At 35.4% G+C, this 24012-nt stretch overlaps 1 non-coding gene across 1 annotated transcript; it reads right to left on the reverse strand.

The window, feature by feature from the left end:
• Positions 1-10359: 10359 nt before the first annotated feature.
• Positions 10360-10463, reverse strand: LOC141510578 (U6 spliceosomal RNA). The gene has a single exon (XR_012475038.1). It is a non-coding gene; the product is annotated as a U6 spliceosomal RNA (small nuclear RNA).
• Between the last annotated feature and the right edge of the window lie 13549 nt (positions 10464-24012).

The following is a 24012-nucleotide window of genomic DNA, read 5'->3' on the forward strand; positions in this document are numbered from 1 at the left end:
TATAGTCACATATATACATATACAAGAACACACATTATACAACTATACACATTCAGTATGAAATTATTTAACATTAATTAAATTTACTGAATGAATTGAATAGAATCAGAGGAGTAGAAGGATCTTGGAAGACTGATGAAAAATAATAAACAAGAATTAGACAAAAGGAGAAAGTATGATCAAGTTGTGCTCTGCATCTGTGGAAAGAATTCCCACATTAAGGAGATAATGGAATCATTATTGTACTTAAAATCACTTAAAATCACTCTCAAAGGGCATTAGGAAAGTGTTAAACTGTCCTTTGAACTTTCCTTTAAGCCAGAGGAGTGCAATGCTCAGCAGGCTGATCATCTCTGGGCACTACAGATCAACCTAATCAGCTACATATTCACCAGGATTCGAGTGAATCCCACTAGAACAGAACTCACAAAACAGTCGAAGTTGACTCTCTAGAAGGGGCAAATCATCCTAATTAGATTTTCACTCACCAGGATTCTGCATCCTGAAGTGAGTTTGAAGGGTCTCTTCCAATTCGACAATGCAGCTGTAAGACCTGTCGTTCCCCCTTTCTGTTTTTCCCTCTCAGACCAGAGGAGCATAAAACCAAGCAACTAAGTACTTCTTAGCTTCATCACCTCTCTTTACCTCTAGGGGGCAATGAAGGGCAATAGCTGGAAAAGAAATTCTTCTATTCAGCTTAGTAACTGAAATATTTATTCATTCAATCAATCAGGAGCTAGTAATCAAAACCTTCTTATCAGTTGAAACTTCAATAATAGCTGATGGCTCCTGTTATTGATTTCTTCAAATAGCACAGCTAGAGCTGGTTTTTGATCCTTTGCTGTTGCTGTTTCACTTGCATGGTCTTGATCACTCCCAAGCTCTACCTCAGCTTCCAATCAAACAATAAACATTTATCAGATGTATACCAAATGTCAACAATGTACTAATCTCTGGGGATAAGAAAAGAGGGAAAAGACAATCTATATTCCTTTGATTATATTGCAAACTAATGGGGAATACAATATACTAACAAATATATACAAAATAAGTTTAACAGAAAGAAGGCACTAGAATTAAGTGGGATCAATAGCTTAATATCAAAGTATTCTGGAAATCAATGATTTATCGATTAGAAAGTTGGTAAATTTCACCTATGAAATCAACATTTCTTGTTTCATCATCTTTCAAACTCTAAACAGTTATATGCTTTCATTTTTGAGTTGTACCCTTGAGTTTTAATGAAATTATATGCAAATAAGCCCAGGAATCCAAAATGCTCTACAGCTACAAGTTTTCAAAATCATCTTGCATCTCCTTTTGTATCCTCTTAACAGTGTGTTTCTTCATTCCCAAATATTAAGTTTTCTCTGACCTCTTTAAATAATAAAATTGATCACATATCAACAAGCCTCACCCTTAACAAAATGAGTCAAATTTTTGTATTTATGCCACAATTCATTTTCTATCCCAAATAGTCCAAATCTCATCTCAAAACTATGTTCCTTTATACAACTATGTTAACATTTAAGTAAACCTAATTTTTTTTTCCTACTCCTTTCAGGCATTAAACTGTTCTATACCTTTCAGTACTAAAACTGCTCCATGGGTTGTCCCCTAATGAGAGAATGCCTTACATAAGAAAATATCAAGGCTTTAGGAAGTACAGGAATACCTTTAAAGAAATTAAGTAATATTCAAATATATTACCTTCAGTCTCTATCAGAATTTCATCTGCTATGTCAAAAGACCATAGGAACTTCTTTTTCTTTAGCATCACTCTTCCCTTGTCTCAGATATCTGAAATGCTGATTCATTAAAACGTCTAAATGGAGGGACAAGTGGTGCAGTGGATAGAGCATGAGCCCTGTAGTCAGGAAAACCTGAGTTCAAATCCAACCTTAGACACTTAGCTGTGTGATGATGGGCAAGTTACTTTATCCTATTGCCTTAAAATAAAATAATGAAAGCATTTAAATGGTTTTTGAAGAGGTATTTAAAAATTAAAAGATAATTGTTTTCTCTCCTCTCTCTGTACCCCTCAGATGTTTCTTGTCTCATCTACTTTGCCCTAAAATATTTTTCTTGCATATCTCATTTGTCCCTATTACATTGCACTTTGTTTCATACTTATGCATGTATATAACATGTTCTTCCTATTAAATCTCAAGCTTAGGCAAGGCAAGTATTGTATCATTTGCCATAATTATGCATTGAGTACTCCCTACCTCTCCCAGAGTCAGGTCTGCTGCATCTGAGTTCTAGTACACCCTGATGAATTATACTATCTCTTTCTTTATTATTATCATCTTGAGTATGGGTCAGCTAGGTTTTCTCCATTTGGTCGAGGTCTATGACTAGTACCTTAATTCCATCTCACCACCTAACATTAGGTAGTTTATTATATATTTACTTCAAAGGTAAAGCAAGAATAAATTTCTCCCAATGTTTCAGAAGAAATAAGCTCCCCTCCTCTACCTTCTTCTCTAGGAACAAAAGACCCAATTTTGCTTACTGTCTGGACAGTATTAGTCCCAGTGTATTCGCATATAAAGACAATATCTCTCCTCAATTAAGATAGTCCCTTCCCTTAAGGAGTTCCAATCTAATGAGAAAGACAACACAAGAAGAATTGTAGTCAAATAAACTACAAAATTCAGATGTGTTCTCATTTCATCTACCATTGAGATCTGGAAGGTCACTCTTTTTTTGTTGTTTGTTTGTTTTTGGTTTTTGCAAGGCCATTGAAAATCTCATTAGATTAAGTGACTTGCCCAAAGTCACACATATAATTATTACATTTCTGAGGACAGATTTGAACTCAAGAAACTCAGGGCAACTCTGGTCCTCTTGACTCCAAGGCCAGTGTTCTATCCACTGGGCAACTTGCAACTCCTGGAAGGTCACTCTTGAAGAAAAGTCAATCCTTGTTTCTCAGGACATCAATGCTATGCTGATTGTATATACAGCCTAACTAGAAGTAGAACCATATACTTCCTCTCTTTCTGACCACACCTGAATTGCAAATGTACCAAATTGTGGAAATGTCTATTTTACAACACAACAGATATGGAGCAAGGTTCAAAATGAACTCTTCCTGGATGATTGAACAAACCAAACATCAACAGAAACAACTGAATGCTGAGTAGTCCTCCAGACCTTTAGAACTCACAGTCATAGGTTTCATTCCCTTCACAGTTCTTCAAAATCCTACCGAAATTTTACTTAGGTAGTAGCTGTCCTTTGTGTTCCAAGAGGACCATGTTGTTCTATACGTGATGGTGCTAAGATAAAGCGGAAATAAATGTAGCTGACAGGTCTTTTTTGAATACCTCCACTGCCTGTCAAAGAATTTCCTCTTCACCATATAGTTACCCAAGTGGGCACAGTTACAAAATATCTAAATTCTTGACACTCTCTCTCCAAGGGACTTCCATTCTGTATAGCCTCATCTTCCCTAGAAGCAAGAAGCAATTTCCTTGGCAAATCTACATGGGGAAGATGCTATTCTTGGCATGAGTCAGATCCCTAATTCAATTGAAACCCCAGATTCTGATATAGGAATTTAATATATAATAAGCACTTCAAAATATTTATTGAATTTTTAAAAAATTGAATCGATTACTTTTCTACAGTAGTCTTCTGAAGACTTCCAAGTTAATTTCACAAGAATGAGGTGGGGGAAACAGAGTAGAAAAGACAAATCAAGTGAAGATTAAAAATATATAGGTCACTTGGGGTATGTGAGGAGTAAGGGAAAGCCCACTCTCTTCCAGGGAGAAAATAGCAACTAATGTTTTTGTAATGCTCTAAAGTTTAGAAGGCATTATTATTCCTATATTATCTTCTTTGATCCTTTGAACCTAAGAAGTGGCGGCTTGCTTGATTGTGAGTAGAGCCCACTTTGTATTTTCTAAGTTACTACCAAAATTTTTGGTGATTAGTTTGTGTGTGTGTGCGTGTGTGTGTGTGTGTGTGTGTGTGTGTGTGTGTCTGTGTTTGTTATGACAGAAATAATTGAAAAACTATACTTCTCAAAATTTTTTAGCATTTTACTAAACATGCCTGTTTCATATAAATTCTGAATTAATGGATAAACAAATCACATATTTCAACTTCCTAAAGGGAATGAGTTCAAGCATATAAAAATTTATTTGGATTTTTTACATGAAGATTTACCAAATAAAACTTTGGATTTTCATTCCCCATTAGTTATGTTTATTTTTAATAGATTCTGACTTTTGAAAGGGGTGATCATAATGTTCTACTTATCTGCAAATACAATGGCATCCCAGAGACCTTTTGGTTTGACCCTTACATTTGATCCATAAAGAAACTAAGTCCCAGAAAGAAAAAATAATGTGACCAAGGTCTCAGATTTAAAATACAGATATCAAATCTAGAATATCTGACCATCTACCATTTTCTTTCATGTTCCCCTCACTCCATGCCTAGATTGGTCATAGCAATGATGAGGAGGAGGAGGCACAGTTCCTTGATACAATAAGCATTTAATAAATGTTGGTCCATTTGTATTGAATTTAAAGAGCCATTGATAATTCTTTAGAAAGTAAAATCAGATCTTCCCCTTCTTCCATCCATTTCTGAAATCAAATTGTCAAAGTGTATATTTTACAACACAGCAAGATTCAAAATGAATGCTTCTAGATGGCACTGAATCAACTAAACATCTTGTAAGACTCATAGAAATGAAGAACTGAAGGTATTCTTTTCTTACCTGTTGATGGGGAAGATAATAATGATAACACTTCAGAATTTTGCTGCCTTTCTAAATTCCTTGAAGAATGATATGCCAATAAGATGTTAGATTTTACAGGTTCCATGAAATTGCAAAAGTTTTGGTTCCCAACAACTGGTAGGGTCTGCTCTCTGAGGACCATTATGACTAAGTGAGGATAGGTTCACCTCCAGGGGACTGATAAATTCTTTGTCCATAACAATTCAATAATAAAATTAATTTACATTTTCACACTACTACTTTAAGGTTTCCAAAGCACTTTCCTCCCAATAACCTATGGTTAAAAAAATTTCCATTTCACATAACAAATCAATAAAAAAATTAATTTACATTTACTCATTACTATTTTAAAGTTTACAAGGCCCTTTCCTCCCAACAACCTGTAGGTAAAAAATTCCTATTTCCCAGAACATGTTTGGTTTATCTTTCTTTAAGACACTTGTCATTTGATTTTGCAGAAGTTTCCAGATAATAATAGGTGACCCTTTGCCTTGAGACAGAGGATGCAGAATCCTCATAGGAAGTGTACAAAACAATGACCAAAATTTTTGAATATTTGTAGCACAACTCCCACATAAATAGGTTCAATTTTTTTCAATGAAATCTAGGTTCAACTCAAAAGTATATAAAGATAAGAGAAATACAACAAATTTGGATGAACTAAAAGCAAAGACAGGGAACAGCTAGGTAGCAGAGTAGATAGAGTGTCAGGTCTGAAGTCAAGAAGCATCATCTTCATCAGTTCAAATCTGGTCTTAACACTTAATATATTATGTGATGCTGGGTAAGACATTTAAAACTGTTTGCCTCAGTTTCCTTATCTGTAAAAATGAACTGGAAAAGGAAATGGTGAATCACTCTAGTGTCTCTGCCAAGAAAACCCCAAATGGAATCTAAAACAGTATAGACAAAGCAATGGTTACTTAATATAGTGTGTATAAACAAGGTTGAATTTGAATCAGTATCTGTTGAATCTCAACACAGATATGTCATTGTCGGTTAATGTAGACTTATGACAAGATGAGCTGTTTTGCCATGTTGTTTGCTGCATTTGAACATGAAGCACGTACACTTGAAATCAGACAATCATTGTGCTGAAATTTGAAAAGTTTTAATACTTGTTAAAATTCTCAGTGCCATTCATTTTGCTAAATGCAATACAAAGAGGGGTTTCTACAAAAGTGACATTTAAAAAATTAAAAATAACTTGAGAATGGTTATAAATAATCATTTGAAAATTTCAACAATACAATTTATTGTCAATTATTTATAATTTTTAATGTGAAATATTGTGAGACAGTACATTATTGAAGAAAAACAGTAAAAGAGTTGGAAGTCAAAACAAACAAAAGCAATGAAGATATTTTAGCAAAAATACAAATATGCAAAACAAAAAGTCTGAATTCAGAAAATATAACCTATCTTTTTGTCACTGGTATTCACAAGTTCTGTTACTGATAATGAAGCAGGGTTTGCTTTTGACAGAAGCTTTACTGTCTACCATCATGAAAGCTAATAAATTGTAATGACATCTTGAAAGTCTACATGTATTCCACATGTAGAATAGTTTAGCACATCTGCTCAGATGTGGACCACAGAAACTAAAAGAGAAACTCACAAATCAATTGTATTTTTTGAAAAAAGTTCAGTCCAAATGGGCTAAAAAAAGAGACCAGCTCCCAGGGCTTGACCTTCTAGACTAGGGGCAAAGGATTTAAATAAATTCATAGCTTATAGTCACTCACTTTAGGGATGGAATTCAGGCACAAATATCTAACTTCATTTTACTATAGCCCAAACTAATTATGGACTAAATGGACATATTCAAATTGGATAGATTTGATGAGAATTCAGAATTAATTTGATAAAAGTTAAATTCAAAGTACTCACTGATGATGTGTGGGAAGAGAAGAAATGAAACATGATATTTGTTAAATAATTACTGTATCAGTATGTGGGCAGTGAGGTAGGTAGCACAGCAGATAGAGCACTAGGCTTGGAATAAGGAAAAATCTTCTTGAGTTGAAATCAGACAACAGGCACTTATTAGCTATATGACTCTGAGCAAGTCACTTAATCCTTTTTGTCTCAGTTGCTCATCTGTAAAATGAGCTGGAGAAGGAAAATGATAAACCATTTCAGTATTTTTTGCCAAGAAAATCGAAAATAGAGTTACGAAGTGTTACAGACAACTGGAATGACTCAAGAACAGCAACAAAATTATATTTGTGTCATAAAAGGAATTTGATAGGACTCCTTTGCCTATTTTTCAAATAGTTTCTATAGCATGTTCTTTAAATGTGTGGGTTGCGTTTACTTGTGAATTCATCTAGTGCTAGTGATTTTTTTTTTGTCTCACAGGTATCTGATATTTACTAACTGCATGACCCTTAACAAGTCACTTTACCTTGATTGTCTCTCATCCAGGATCATCACCAGTCATGCTAATTATTATCTGGCAACTGTACCTAGATGGCTTTGAAGGAGAAAGTGAGGTTGGTGACTTGGCACAATACCCCCTCACAATAGATGCTTGTCATGGAATCACCTCCCTGATGTCATGATCTTCTTTGAGAAGATCATCATCATCATCATCATCATCATCATCCTCATTCTTTTTCTGTTATTCTAGGCAATTTTTTAAAATATTCATTCATTTTGCTTAGGCAAACAATAAGGCAAAGTTGGTCCTAATAGCTTTAATTTCATCTCCATTGGTAGTGAATTCATCTTTTTAATTTTTGATCATGTAGTTAGATTTTCTTTTTTTAATAAAATCAACCCTCCAATTTTCTATTTTATTGATTTTATTTCAAAAAGCTAGCTACTGCCTTTATAAATCTCTGATTTTCAGAGGTTCCAATTTGATGTCTATTTGTGAATTTTTAATTTTTTTCTAGTTTTTTTAGTTACATGCCCAATTAATTCACTGATCTGTTTTCCCCCCCTTTATTTTATAATTATAAGCATTTGGAGATGTACATTTTCTACTAAGTGGAAAATTTGACTGCATCCTATAAATTTTCATATGTTGTTTCATTGCTGCCATTATCTTTAATGAAATTATTTGTTTTTATGCTTTGTTCTTTTACCTATTCATACAATAGAATTAAATTATTTAGTTTTGAGTTAATGTTTAATCTGTTTCCACACCCCTTTACTGAAAGAAATTTTTATTTCATTATGACCTGTAAAGAATATATTTAATATTTCTGCTTTTCTGCTTTGGATTGTGAGGTTTTTATGCCCTAATGCAAGGTCCTTTTTTTGTGAAGGTACTATCTATAGCTGAGAAAAGGTGTACTCCTTTCTATTTCCATTCAGTTTTCTCCAGAGGTCTATCATACCTAACTTTTCTATAATTCTATTATTCTTCCTGATTTCTTTCTAATATATTTAATGGTTGCATTTACCATATTTCCCCATGTATGATGTATTATTTGGGGGCATGAAATTTGAAAAAAAAGTATTATTAAAGTTATTGAATTCAAGTTTTATTCAACATTAAATTCATACAACTCCTCATCACTGTCAAAAATCCCATTCATTAGCTTATCCTTATCTGTGTTTGATGATGAATCACTGTCTTAGGAGAGGCTCTGACTGCTATTCTGCCTGTGCTCTGGTATGTGGTTGACCACATGCACTTCTTGGGCAAATCTGTGTGTGGGTTCATGCTTACTCCATTCTGTTTCATGAACCTGAAGCACTAATTGTGTCCTCCTTTGAAATCAGTCACTTCTTTTTCATCAACTATTCTTCCTGCCTCCTTTTGAACCATCTTTGTGGACACAGGAATTCCAATGACCATTTATTCTTCAATCCATACCTTCAATTCCCTCTCTAACTCTCGCTATTTTGCTGACTTGCCTCTCACAGCCTTCTTCTGCTGGGGTGTTTTCAGTATGATTTCTTCTCCCCAGAGCCAGTCTTGGATTATTTTCTCAGTTGGAGGAGGACCATACTGATGTTCAGCAGCATGATTTCCAATCACTTTTGCAAACTGGATCACTTTGAACTTGAATTCAGCACTGGACTGAATGAAAATCTTTTCTGAGCCATTTCTGGGCAGAATGTGGCAAAACACAACCTAATATACAAGTAATAAATGCAAAACAATGGGTACAAAGACAACCAGAGAGAAAAAGCAAGAAATTCAAGTAAAAATATCTACAACCATTCCATAAGATGCTCCCAGTTTTTAGAGTCCAAATTTTTCAAAAAAGGGCATATTTGGGTGGCTAGGTGGTGCAGTGAATAGAAAATGAGCATGGAGTCAGGATTACCTGAGTTCAAATCCGGCCTCAGACACTTAATAATTACCTAGCTGTGTGGTCTCGGGCAAGCCACTTAACTGTATTTGCCTTGTAAAAACCTAAAGAAAAAAAAAAAAAAGAAAAAGGGAATATTACATGGGGAAAACATTATATCTATTTCTAAAAAGGGAAAGTTGAGGTCCCCTACTAGTATAGTTTTACTGTCTATTTCTTCCTCTGGTTCATTAAATTTTCTTTAAGAGTCTGATGCTATGCTGTCTGATACATATATATTTAGTATTAATATTACTTCATTGTCTATGTTACCTTTTAGCAAAATGTAGTTTCCCTGTTTATTTCTTTTAATTAACTTTATCTTTGCTTTTGCTTTATGTGAAATCTTGATTGTCAATGCTGATTTTTTATACCTCAGCTGAAACATAGTAGATTCTCTTCTAGCCCATTATTTTTAATGTGTCTGTCTCTCTGAGTGTGTGAATGTCTGTTTCAAATGTTTTTCTTAGAAATAACATATTACTGAATTCTTGTTTTTAATACATTCTAGTATTCACTGATGTTTTATTATTACTTATTTTTTTAGTTTAGTTTTTTTTTTCAAGGCAATGGGGTTAAGTGGCTTGCCCGAGGCCACACAGCTAGGTAATTATTAAGTGTCTGAGGCCGGACTTGAACTCAGGTACTCCTGACTCCAGGGCCGGTGCTCTCTCCACTGCGCCACCTAGCCACCCCATTTTTTTTTAGGTTTTTTTGCAAGGCAAACGGGGTTAAATGGCTTGCCCAAGGCCACACAGTTAGGTAATTATTAAGTGTCTGAGTCCGGATTTGAACCCAGGTACTCCTGACTCCAAGACCAGTGCTTTATCCACTATGCCACCTAGCCACCCCTGTTTTATTATTACTAATTGTATTTCTCTCCATATATTTTTCCTTTTTATACTTTTTTTATCTCTCTTTATACCCTGTCCTTCCTAATTCTGCCTTCCTTTCTATTACCCCCTTTTCTTTCTGTTTTTCTGTCTTCTATTACTTTCATGTAGGGTAACATAGATTTCTGCATCCAACTGAATGTGCATGCTATTCCCTCTTTAATTCAAATGATTAGAAGTATTCCCCAATCCCATAATCTCCTTCCATTTACATGTTTTTATATAATTTTACCTGTTTTACCTCTCCCTTCTAACTTCTCCCACTGCATTCCTTTTTCTCACTCCTTAATTTTATGTCTTAGAAGCATTCCATTATAAGCAATACATACATATATACACCTTCTCTTTATGTATACACCTTCTAGTTCCCTAATAAGAAAGTTCTTAAAAGGCATAATAAAATATAGAATACTTCATTAATTTATGTGTCATCATTGGACAGGGACCATGTTAATTATCTCTATAGTTTTACAATTTTAATATATTTGGTCCCCAAAATAAGCACCCATTCCTGTGTAAAAAAAACACAAGAAAGGAAACGAATAACTTTAACTTTCCTTAAAATGAAAGAATAAGGGAAGAACTCATGACCAGACAAGAGCTGTAGAGGTTCACAAGAGCTAAAATGGACCATATTGATTACACATTTTTTTTAATTTTATGTAGATAAAATTAATTCACCTAAAATTAAGAGAAAGATATTCACAGGAAGTTTCTAAAACAAAGATCTCATCTCTAAAATATATAGGGAATTGTGACAAATTTATATAAATAAGGGCTATTTTCCATTTGATATATATAGTCAAAAGATCTAAATAGGTAGTTTTAAGAAAAAGAAATTCAAGTTAACAATAGCAATATGAAAAATACTTTAAAATCACTAATAATTAAATATATTAAAACAACTCTGAGATGCCACCTCACACCCATCAGATTGACTACTTTGAGGAAAAAAAAAGAGGAAAATGACATATGCTAAAGATACAACAGGGAAAGAGGTACTTTATTGTATTGTTAGTGGAGCTATAAAATGATCCAACCATTTTAGAAATTAATTTGGAATCCAGCCCAAAAGGGCTATTAAACTATCATATTCTTTGATTACTAGGTTTATACCCCAGAGAGATCAAAGAAATAGGAAAGTGACTCATATGCACAATAATATTTATACCTGTTCTTTTTGTAGTAGCAAAGAATTGAAAATTAAGAGAATGGCCATTAATTGATGAAAAGCTGAACAAAGACAGGAACTGAATGTGTTAAAAAAAATTATTGGGCTCTAACAAATGATGAATGGTATAACTTCAGAAAAAAAAAAACAGAAAGAAGGAGGGCAGCTGGGTGGTACAGTGGATAGATCACCAGCCCTGGGGTCAGGAGTACCTGAGTTCAAATCTGGCCTCAGACACTTAATAATTACCTAGCTATGTGCCTTTGGGCAAGCCACTTAACCCCATTGCCTTGCAAAAACTAAAAAACAAAAACAAAAACCCAGGAAGAAAAATAGAAAGATTTGTAAAGGGCAGCTAGGTGGCACAGTGGATAGAGCATTGGCCCCAGAGTCAGGAGGACTTGAGTTGAAATCTGAACTGAGATACACTTAATAACTTGTTGTGTGACCTTGGGAAGGTCACTTAACTCCATTGCCTTGCCAAAAGAAAAGAAAGATTTATCTACATTGAGACTAAATGAAATGAGTAGAGCCAGGAGGCTAATTTATATAATAACAACACTATTATAAATATGATCAACTTTAAAGGTCTTAATGATCTGGTGACCAATCAAAATTCCAAAGATTCTTGATAATAAAAAACTATCCAAATTTGGATAAAGAGCTGATGGCATAATGGAGCATATTATATACATACATACATACATATGTACATATACACTTGTTACATGTATATAACAATACTTGTTTGTAATGGGGTTTGGTGTTCTTTTTTGCCTTTTCAATGGATAGGGAAGGGGTAAAAATTTTGAAAGGAAAATAAAATTGTTCCAGGCATTTTTCTATGCAGTAAGGAAACAAAGCAAAATATGGTCCCTCCACTCAAAGAACCTATAATCTAAGGAGAGAAGACACCATACAGAAGGAAGCTAAAAATGTGGAAAGAGGTGGACATGTGGCAGTTGAGGAGTTTGGGTAGAAGGAGTTAAGTGAAGAGGTCAAAGAAGTCCCATAATATAACCACATGAGAAATAAGATAAGATTTTTTTCCTGAACCCTTCCTTAGATTAAGACTTTGAATGCATAACTTCACGCTATGAGTCAGAGAGTAGTCATGAGATGTGAGTACCAAGATTCATTGATCTTGCAGAATAACTGTTTTCCCAGTTAGAAAATCCCTGGGGTTTGTTGGAGAGGTCAGTGAAGTCCCAAAGAACTACAATCAGATGAGAAATGATATATCAATCCTGAGCTCTCTGTTCTCATGAGGGGAAGAGAGATATAGGACTGTAATGAGCAGATATGGTCAGATCAACTGAGATGTTTTTGATTGCTGTTTTGTTTTTAGTTTTTTAAATGGTAAATACATGAGACAAGTGTACTTATAATCAGCAGGTAGAGAATTAATACCATAAACAGGGACATCCTGAAGATATGAAAGAAAGTAGGAATGTCCCTAAAAGAAAAATGCTAGAGGAGATGGGTTCAAGTTGAGGATTTGCCTTTCCAAGGAGATCAATGTGTGTGTGTGTGTGTGTGTGTGTCTATATCTATATATCTGAAACCGGTATGAAGAAGTAAGTAGTGAGAGAAGATGTTTGAATGATGTAAGAGAAAGAAAGCTTGAGAAGGGGGAACTCTTAGAGAATAACCTTAATGTTTTTAAATAAAATATGATGCTTAAAAGATAGAATATTGTGGGGAACTTGAGGAAAGATAAGAATATCTGGATATAGTGCTATGATGAGACAGAAGGAAAATACATTTTTTAGACACCATAAAAAATTATCTTGATTCAGTGAAAACTTACTTGAGATTGTCACAAATTTGTAGTGGATGCAGTCAGCACAATTTATTCATGATTTTCTCCAGTTTTACTTAGCAACACATAAATAGGAGAGGAGTCAGAAGATGAGAATAATTCATGATGGAGGTTCAGCAAAGAATTATTTGTGATAGGACTCTAAAAATGTCAATCTTTTCATATTCCTTTATGAGAAGGTGACATATATCTCCTTAGAGTTAAAAGCAATTCACAAAGACAAAAGGTTTGGGCATGAATCAGTTATGATGAAATGATCTCAAAAATATATGCATAAGGGAATTGACCTTGGCTCTTCCATTTTAATGGCATGAACTTTCTCTTTTACATCACACAGGGAAAAGTAGAACGAGGAAATTTTTTTTTTTCATATCAAAGAGGCATACATTCAAAGAGTTTTTACAAAGAAGAGGGGAGGGGAGATGGCAGCAATGCTAGAACTTCACTCTGATTCCCAGGAGGAAGTAATTGTGTGCATGTGTGTGTGTGTGTGTGTGTGTGTGTGTGTGTGTGTATTTCCTCTCAGTTGTGTATAGAAATATTAATATTACTCAATAGGAAAACAGAAAGAGGAAATGGAAAGAGAAAGGGAGGGTGATAAAGGAGAAGGCAAACTATCTCTTTGATCACAGGATATGAAAAGGCAGTTTTCAGAACAAAAAAATCAAAGATAGCTACAGTCAAGTGATAAAAATACTCTAAATAATTATTGACTAGAGAATTTTAAAATAAAACTCTGAAGTACCACCTCACATCTATCAGAAATGACAAATGCCAGAGAGGAGGAGTGAAAAATAGATTCATTAATGAACTTTTGGTAAAGATGTTCATCAATTAAGAAATGGCAAAAGAAAGTGTGGCATATGATTGTGATAGAACAATGCTATTGTACTATAATAAATGACGAGAGATGGTTTTAGAGAAACACAGAAAGACATATGAACTGATGCAAAGTGAAGTAAGAAAAACCAGATCATTGTTCACAAAATAGTAATGATGTAATAATGATAAACTGTGAAAGATTGGACTACTCTGATTAATGCAATGATCTTAGATAATTCCAAAGGACTCAAGATGAAAAAAAAATGCTATCTGCTTCCCAAGAGAGAACTGATGAACTCTGAGTGCAACTTGAAGTATAAGTTACTTACTATATTTTCTTGTTTTTGAAATATGGCATATTAGTCATATTTAGGTAATATATTTACTTGATTTTACTTGATTTACTTCATATATTGACTTAATTGATGTAATATTTCTTGCTTTCTCCAAGGCAGGGAGTGAATGAATTTTGAACTCAATATTTTAAAAGGGAATAATTAGATAAAAAATAAATTAGAAAATTTTAAAGAAAAATGGACAAGGAATTCAAGTGTTGTGAGGTTCAAATAAACTAAGTTATAATAAAAGAGATATTTATTTGTCAAATATTATTATAATTATTATTATTATTTCTCGTGAGATTGGATAATTTCATGATACTTTTAAAGACATTGGAAAAGCATGGGAAAGGCTTTTCAACATATTAGCTCCCCTAAAAACTTTTGGCCTAAAGTTGTCAATTGATGGATCCCAGTCTTAGAAATCTTCTGTCAAGTGCATGGATCAGAGAGTATATCATCAGGGAGTCTACTGACCCTGAGAAAACAGAAGCACTCATCACCTAGGCATGACAGAAAAATTATGATGCTACCAGCATTCCCAGTTTTGCTGGGAAATTTGTCACATCATAAAGATCCTCAACAATGATAACAACTATAGCATTTATGTGGAGCTTCAAAGTTTGTGAAGCGCTCTGGGCCTTTAAGAACTAGTGTATCTGTCTTTCATATTTGTCAGGTTCGTTTTTGCAGATCCCAGCAAGCCCTAAGTATGTTACACACTAATTTCAGCTTGTTTTGAAAACAGTTTTATACCAGGACAGTTACCAGAAGAAGGCTACATTTGCTACCAGAGAACTCAATGACAGAAAAATTCATTATTCCGTCAACAAATTAGAGTTCTTGGCTTCAAAAGGAACTTGACACTGAAAAAAATTTGAGACTATGTGAATGGATGACAAACTGGCTGATGTTCTGATGAGCACAATGCTGAATGCCACTGAGATGTGGGTGTTGGCCAATGCTGAATTCAGAGTGTATAATCAGTCAAAGAACACTAACATAAATGTAGGTGTATTGATCTCCTTGGTAAAGTATGTTAACCCAAGATAACCACCATGAAAAAGGTGAATGGGATAAATGACCTTCAGGGAACAGCCTTTAGAGTGTGGGATATGTATAGAAACCAAAAAAGGCTAAGGTATTCACCAAGACTCTTCTATGCTGATTGTTCATTTAGAGCAGTTGAAGGTTGAAGACCTGCAAAAAGATATACAGACAAGAAAGACATAGCTAGAGAAGGTGTGTGTGTGTGTGTGTGTGTGTGTGTGTGTGTGTGTGTGTGTGTGTGAGAGAGAGAGAGAGAGAGAGAGAGAGAGAGAGAGAGAGAGAGAGAGTCAGAAAAGACAGACAGAAACAGAGAAATAGAGGGAAAGAAAGACAGAGAGAGAGAGACAGAAATAGCAAGAGGTAGAGATAGAGACAGAGAGAAACAAAGACAGAGACATAGAGAGGATTCTCAGGGACACAAAGTTAGCTCTTCAGAGAATACCCCACTATGAGAATAACCAAAATTGGCATTATACAATGCTTTTTGGAACTATTATATGAAAATACATGAGATCCAAGACTACAGTAATCAAAAAGCATTTAAGTGCCTTCTACTTGTCACACGTTGTACTGGACAAAGAAATACAAAAATGAGACATTCCTTGCCCTTGATAAGCTTACATTATACTAGAAGGATATAACTTGTTCTCAGATAAATAATGTATACAAAGTAAACACACAGTGAAAGAAGGAGAGAAGATTCAGGAGGAGATGGAACATCTTTCAAGGAGTAAATAGTACTTGAGCTAAGTAAGGCTAGCATGAATGAAGCAGTTCCAAGAGATGGAAGTGAGGAGAGAAAGGATTTCAGGCACCAGGAACAGTTTTCGAGAAGGCATAAAGGTGACAAAAGGGGCATCATGATAAGAAACATGCATCAGGGCCAATGCAACTTCCATTCAAATGATGTTTTTCCTAATTTTTTAGATCTATAGCTCCATGTTCTTTGTCATTATGTATACGCAAATATGGTTTTGTTGCTTAGAAGTGTGCAATTACAAGTGTGATGGTTCTTCACTCAGAAGAATTTCCAATAAAATATGCAGGGTGTGTTTCCAAAACTCTTAGTGCAGTTTTAAACTATTAATCTTTATTTTTGTTTGTTTGCTATTTTACAGGCAATTGAGATTAAGTGACTGCCCAGGATCACACAGCTAGTAAGTATCTGTGGTTGGACTTGAACTCTGGCTTCCCATTACAGGACTAGTGCTCTATCCACCATACCACCTAGTTGCCTCTGATGCTTAAAGCTGCAACCTCTATGTATCTATACATACACACTTCCATATCTTTCTTATAATATTTTTTTTTGCTCTTCATTTCCAAAGAAGACCATGACATCAGGGAGGTAATGTACATGAATTGGATTTGAATAAGGGGATGCTGTGCTAAGTCACCAGCCTCACTTTATTCTCCAGAACCACCTGAGTCCAGTGGCCAGATATAGTTTCCATCTTTCTGTATGGGAAGTTTATTGCTTTACATGTTTTCTCTACCATTAGACTATGAACTTCACAAGGACTGATTTTTGTCTCTCTCTCTCTATGCCCACCATTTAGCCAACACATAGTGCCTGGAAAATAGTAGGCATTTAATAAATCCTAGCTTCTATGCTCCTTCTAGACTCAATTCTATGATTTTTTCCCTTAATTTGCAAGGCAATGGGGTTAAGTGACTCATCCAAAGTCATGTAGTGAAGTAATAATTAAGTCTCTGAATCTGGATTTGAACTCAAGTCCTCCTGACTCCAGGGTTGGTGCTCTATCCACCGCATCACCTAGCTGCTCCTCAGATCTATGATCCTTACTTCTCCATTTCTCCTTCCTCAGTTATTTCCATAGTTTATCTTTGTGGCCAGCTCTTAAAATGATAAGGACAGCTAAATAGTGCAGTGGAAAGAGCACTGGGTTTGAAATCAAGAAGACTCAACTTCATGAGTTGAAAGCCAACTTCAGACACTTATTGGCTAGTGACCCTGGACAAATCACTTAATCCTAGCTGCTTCAGTTTCCTCATCTGTAAAATGAGCTGGAGAAGGAAATAGTAAACCACCCCTGTATCTTTGCCAAGAAAATATCAAATTGGGTTACAATGAACTGGACACGACTGAAACAACTCAACAACAACTTGTGGGAATGCTGTTATATTGACTAAGTGTTCAATAAATGTTTCTAATATACATGAAATTACTGGAACTTGGAGCAGTGAGTCAACTTAGTTGGGGTTTGAATTTAGGGTTGTCAACTAAGCGAAAAAAAAGATTCTGTAAAAATCATCAGTCTCCTGAATACTGTGCCTGCACAAGGCATACCATGTCCAAACACAACCTGTCTATCATCTGGCTCCGAAAGAGACAGGACTCTCTGAAGGCTGTGCCCCTCTTAAGAAATTATAAAGTGGACTGTTCTTTCCAAATTTTCCATATAACTTCTTTGTTTTTAATAGAGTCAACACAATTGGCCCTGTTAAAGTAAGGACAGTGGGATCAATTGGGTCCACAGGAACAGATTACAAAGCAGGTGGTTTCAGGCTAAAGATAAAGTGTGTCCTCATGTAACTTGAATGAGTGGGATGGAGATAGCTCCTAATGCAATGAAGAGATTGTATAGTTACTTATTTCTACTGTAAAAAAAAAACTCAGCAAGGGCCTTATCACTATCAGAATGTCCCTAAGGCCTCCCTGCTCTAATCTCAGTCCACAGACATTTGCAGAGCTCTGACTCTAATCAAATGCCAAAATGTATCTAAAAGGCATTTCAGGTGGGAAGAATCTTAGAATACTAAGATAAAGAATGCAAAAGATGGAAGGTAGCTGAAAGACCCTTGCAACCTAGACAGCATAAATCCATATCTTTAGTCTAATCATTTCATAGAAGGAATAAATTGGGACCCTGAGAGGGAGAAGGGTTTTACCCTGTATAATATTCAGAGAACTAATAGGAGTGGACCCTTGATCTCATATAATTCTCCCTCCAGGGCTCTTTGTATTTAATCCCTATAAGGCTTTGTCCATTTATATCTAGAAATTAACATAAAACCAGAACAGAGAGCAAAGGCTTTCTGCCATGGAATCAGAAGTTCAATGCCCTCAGTTAGGTAGCAGTGGATAGAGCCCTAGGCCTGGAGCTAGGAAGACTTGAGTTCAAATATGATCTAGAGCATTGTGACTTACCTCACCTCTGTCTGCCTTGGTTCCCTCACTTATAAATTGAGAATGACAATAACATCTACCTGCCAGGGTTATTGCAATGATGAAATGAGATGATATTTGTAAAGAATTCAGAGTCTATCACACAGTAGATACTAAATAATTGATTGTTCCATTCCCCCTCCACCATGCTCTGCTCTTAAGTGTTTTAGGCTTCCTGGAATCCAGATTATACTCCACTGCCTACTTCTGTGATATTTATTTTCCCCAGCTGTACAATTCTCAGTATTTGTCCTTCTATCTTTCATAACCCTTATATGAATCAACCGGCTATCCATCTATTTCAACTTTCATCTCTGCTCTCTACTCTTTTTTTTTTAGAGTTTGTTTTTTTTTTTTTTTTTGCAAGGCAAACGGGGTTAAGTGGCTTGCCCAAGGCCACACAGCTAGGTAATTATTAAGTGTCTGAGACCGGATTTGAATCCAGGTACTCCTGACTCCAAGGCCAGTGCTTTATCTACTACGCCACCCAGCTGTCCCCTCTGCTCTCTACTCTTAACCCTTACTCATATCCCCTTTCCATCTGCTCTCTACTCTTAACCCTTACTCATATCCCCTTTCCATGTCACTGTTTTTCACTTCTCCTAACTTCTAATTCTATTTCACTTATTTCTTTCCTACCTTTTCCTACCTTGTGCCTGAAGTTTCTGTCTTTGGGCTTCTTTTTTCCTTGTCTTTTTTGGCAGCCTTACTCCCATGACTTCAATTTACACTTCCATAAAGGCAATTTCCAAAATGCTGTTTCCAGTCCTGAGCTTCTAACCTTCTAGTTCTTTTTTCTCTTAATTTTTTTATTTACACATTACTAAAACATTCTTGTTTAACAGTAAACATATTACCCCCTCCTCCCCTTCAAAAATATAAAACCTCATGCAAAATAAAGTAAAAGAAAGAGGAATAAAATGTGTTTCAGTCTGTGTTCTGATACCATCAGTTCTGTCTCAGGTGGATCACATTATTTATCATAAGTCCATCACAGAAGTTACTTCCATATTTTTCCACAGTTGCTATTGCTGATTGTAATTCTCTCCATCCATTCCTCCCCACTACCATCTATTATATTTTCTCTCTCCTTTTACTCTGTCTCTCTTCTAAAATGTGCTGTGGGGTAGCTGAATGGTGCAGCAGACAGAGCACTGGCCCTGGGGCTAAGAGGCCCCAAGCCCACATACCACCCCAGAGACCCAGCAACCAACTAGGCCCCGTGGTCTCAGACAGGTCACCCAATCCTAGCACCTTGCAAAAAGTAAAAAAGAAAATGTGTTATAATTGACTATTCTCTCCTATGATCTACTCTCTCCTCTATCAGCCACATCCCCCTCCTTCTCCCTGTCCCCCTTCTCTTCTTTTCTTCTCTGGATGTCTATACCCTTTTGAGTGTGTATGCTGTTTCCTCTCTGAACTATTTCTGATGAGAGTGAAGGTTCCCTCATTCCCCCTTGCCTTCCCCCCTTTCATACCATTGCAAAAACTCATTGCAAAAAAATATCTTTTATATGAAATATCTTAGTCTATCCCACCTCTTCTTTCTCTTATTCCCAGTACATTTCCCTTTTAGCCATTGACTACATCATTACAATATATTATATCTTCAAATTCAGCTCTCTCCTGTGCCTCATCTATAAAAGTTCCTTCTACCTGCTCTGTTAAATGAGAAGGTTCATATGAGTATGATCAGTATCATTTTTCCATGCAGGAATGCATGCAGTTCAACATTACTAAGTCCCTCATAATTTACCCTTTTCATCCACCCTCTCTATGCTTCAACTGAGTCCTGTACTTGATGATCAAACTTTCTGTTCAGCTCTGTTCATTTCAACAGGAACATTTGAAATTCCCATTTCATTGAAAGTCCATCTTTTCCCCTGGAAGAGGATGTACAGTTTTTCTGGGTAGTTGATTCTCAGTTGCATTCCAAGCTCTTTTTTGACTTCCAGAATAGTATATTCCAATCCCTACAAGCCCTTAATGTAGTTGCTGCCAAATCCTGTGTGATCCTGACTGCAGCTCCACAATATTTGAATTGTGTCCTTATGGCTACTTGTAATATTATCTCTTTGACTTGGGAGTTCTGGAACTTTGCTATAATATTCCTGGGGGTCAGTTTTTTTGGATCTCTTTCTGGGGGAGATTAGTGTATTCTCTCAATTTCTATTTTACCCTCTGCTTCTAGGATATCTGGGCAATTTTCCTGTAGGGATTCTTTAAAAATGATGTCAAGGCTCTTTTCCTCATCATGATTTTCACATATCCCAATACTGAATCTGTTTTTCCAGATCAGTTGTTTTCTCAATGAGATATTTCACATTTTCTTCTAATTTTTCATTCTTTTGGTATTGAAGTATTGTGTCTTGATTTCTTGCAATGTCATCAGCTTCCTTTACCTCCATTCTACATTTGAAGAAATTGTTTTTCTCAGAGAGCTCTCTTATCTCCTTTTCCATTTGACCAATTCTGCTTTTTAAAGCATTCTTCTCCTCAGTAACTTTTTGTTTTATCAATTGGACCTAAGCTGATTTTTAAAATGCTATTTTCTTCAACATTTTTTTGGATCTCCTTGACTAAGCTGCTGACTTAGTTTTCATGTTTTTCCTGGATCTCTCTCATTTCTTTTCTCAATTTTTCTTCTACCTCCCTTACTTGATTTTCAAAATCTTTTGTGAGCTCTGTCATAGACTGAGACCAACTTCTATATTTCTTGGAGTCTTTAGATGTAGAAGCTTGCACTTTTTCATCTTCAGATTGAGCATTTTGGTCCTCCATGGGACCAAAGTAATTTCCTATGGTCAGGTTCCTTTTTTTCTGTTTACTCATTTCCCCAGCCTGTGCCTGGTTTTGGGGTGCTTCCTGAGTTTTTCAGTATTATTGGGACACCTCCACAAGGACCTCAGTGTGTGAGGCTCTGAGTGTTCTCCTGGTCTGTGAATAACCACAAGCATACCCCTCTGCCATTGGGGCTGAGGGTGGTGTCCCTGCTCTAAGGAAGACTTAGACTGTGACCAGGATCTGAATGTGATCAGAGCCCCCCCAGAATCCTTTTCCAGGATAGAGGACAGACCTCAGAATTCTCCCTCCACTCCCTTACCTTTGGTGGGCTGAGCACTAAGGGTGCATCTGCCTGGAGGCTCCTGCCAGGCAACTCTGCTGGCCTGCTTCCATTTCCTGGATCTGGGCTGCTGCCGCTATGCTGAATGCTGCAATTGCACTGAGGGTCTGGGCTTCATGTTCCCTCTGGCAAAGGTCTCCCTGCTGATCTTCCAAGTTGTGCTTGGTGCTCCCTGTTGTGCAGGTCAGAAAACTGCTCCTGCTGTGGGGAGCCACTTCTCCCAGGCACTCTGGGGCTGTTCCCAAAGGCTGAAGTTTCTTCATTCTGGCAGGCTTCCCCCCCAATCCCATGGAACAGAGTTTTTCCACTATTTTCCAGGTTACTTTGGGCTGGAGAATTGCCTCACTAGATCTTTCTGTGGGTTCTGTCTATTGAAAATTTAGTTAGAGTTATAATTTTAAGCTTTTTGAAATATTTTGGAGAGAGAACCTAAGAGAGGCTCCTCTCCTGCCACCATATTATAAATCCTAATATTTTATGCAGAAGGGTGACTCTACTTCAAAAATGCCTATTATACATCTACTATATGAGAGGTACTGTAATAGATAAGATATGAAAAGCAAAAACAAAAAGTTAGTCCTTGACCTTAAGGAGTTTACACTCCACTCCTCTATTAGACTTCAAATTACAAGGATGTATATGATTGCTTTTTTGGAGAACTGGACAAATAGTAATACAATTCAGCTGGACATCGTGAAAAAAGTGGGAAGGGAATACAGCAGGATCAGACAATCTATATTACAAAATAGTAACCATCTTAAAAATAGAATGATAGAACAATGGAAGAGATTATATAAGGAATTTTTGTAGTTCAATCATTTCAGTCATGTACAACTCTTCATGATCCCATTTTGAGTTTTTCTTGGAAAAGTTACTAGAATAGTTTGCTGTTTCCTTTTCCAGTTCATATTAGAGATGTGGAAACTGAGAGAAGTATGGTTAAGTCACATAGCTAATAAATGGTTGAGGCCAAATTTGAACTCAGGTCTTCCTGACTCCAGACCTGGTGCTTTATGTACTGTACTACTTATCTACTTATATAAAATATTCAGAAGCAAATAAACCTAGTAGTCCAGACAGTGTTCAATAATACCAAAGACCCCATTCTTTGGCAAATAAATCTGGCCAAACTGGAAATTTAATTGACTGAAAAACCCAACATTTTATACCATATACCTACATAAGCTGCCTCTATAGATGCATGGTCTACATAATAAAGGTTAGATAATAAACGAATTAGTAGAACAAGAATAGATATACCTTCCTTCAATTAACATAACTAAGAGGTGGGTTCATGACCAAGCAAAGATCAAAGAAGAACCCAGAAGATAAAATGAAAATTCTGATCACATGAAACTAAAGTTTTTTTACACAAAAAAATCAATATAGTGCAAATTAGAATGAACCCAATCATCTTGGTTCTAATTCTCTATTTTTTAAAAAAGATCTCATATCTAAGACATATGAGAAACAAATTCAAATATTTAAGGACAACCAATTATTGGTTGTTAAATGATTAAAGGATATGAAAAAGTAGTTTTCAAGGGAAGAAATCCAAGATCTCAACACCCGAAAGAGAAAATTCTCAAAATGAGATACCACTATTAATTAGATAAATCCAAAATGAGATGATATCAATAATAAGTAGAGAAATTCAAATTAAAACAACTCTGAGGTTCCACTTCATACACCAAATTAGTACAGATAACAAAAAATAAATAAAAGTGATCATTGTTAGAAGAACTGAAGGAAATCTTGAATACTGATGCCTTTTTGGACAGAGCTTTATATTGGTAAAGTAGTTCTACAAAACAATTTAAAACTATGTCCCCAAAGTCATTAAATTTTCCCTATTTTAGATTCAATTAAACCACTACTTAATTTTACCTATAAGAGATCAAAGAAACAGCAGAAAACCTTGTATGTACAAAAATATTTTAATAGCCCTTTTTGTTGCAATAAATAATAAGAAACCAAATGGTTATTCTTTGGTTGAGGAATGGATGAGTAAAATATGCTATATGAATGGACAATAAAAATGATGCAAGGAAAAGTTTCATAGAAACCCAAGAAGACTTGTATGAACTGCTGCAGAGTGAAGTGAGCAAAACTAGAAGAACAAAATCTACACTAACAATGTCATAAAGAAAAGCAATCTTAAAAGACTTAAGAACTCTAATGAATGAAATGTTCAACTATAACTTCAAGGAATCAATAATGAAACATGCTGTTAAGTTCCAGTCATAAATTTTAAAAGTCAAGGAATAGAGCAAACTATAATATTTTGGGACATGGCAAATGTGTGGATTTTTTAAAAAAATGTCAATGCTTATTTATTATAAGGAAAACATTTAATATTTTTTCCACTTTATTTGTGGGGAAGCAATAAAAAGAATGAGGAATAGAATACAAAGAATAGTGTTTTTTCCCAAAAATAAAGAAAAAACAAATAGAATGAGGTCACTGATAAATCTTTAAAAATCCACAGAAGGGAACAATAGGAAGCTCAATGAGAAACACAGACAAGCAATAC

This window comes from Macrotis lagotis, chromosome 1 (genome assembly GCF_037893015.1).
Source record: "Macrotis lagotis isolate mMagLag1 chromosome 1, bilby.v1.9.chrom.fasta, whole genome shotgun sequence".
Lineage (NCBI taxonomy): Eukaryota > Metazoa > Chordata > Mammalia > Peramelemorphia > Peramelidae > Macrotis > Macrotis lagotis.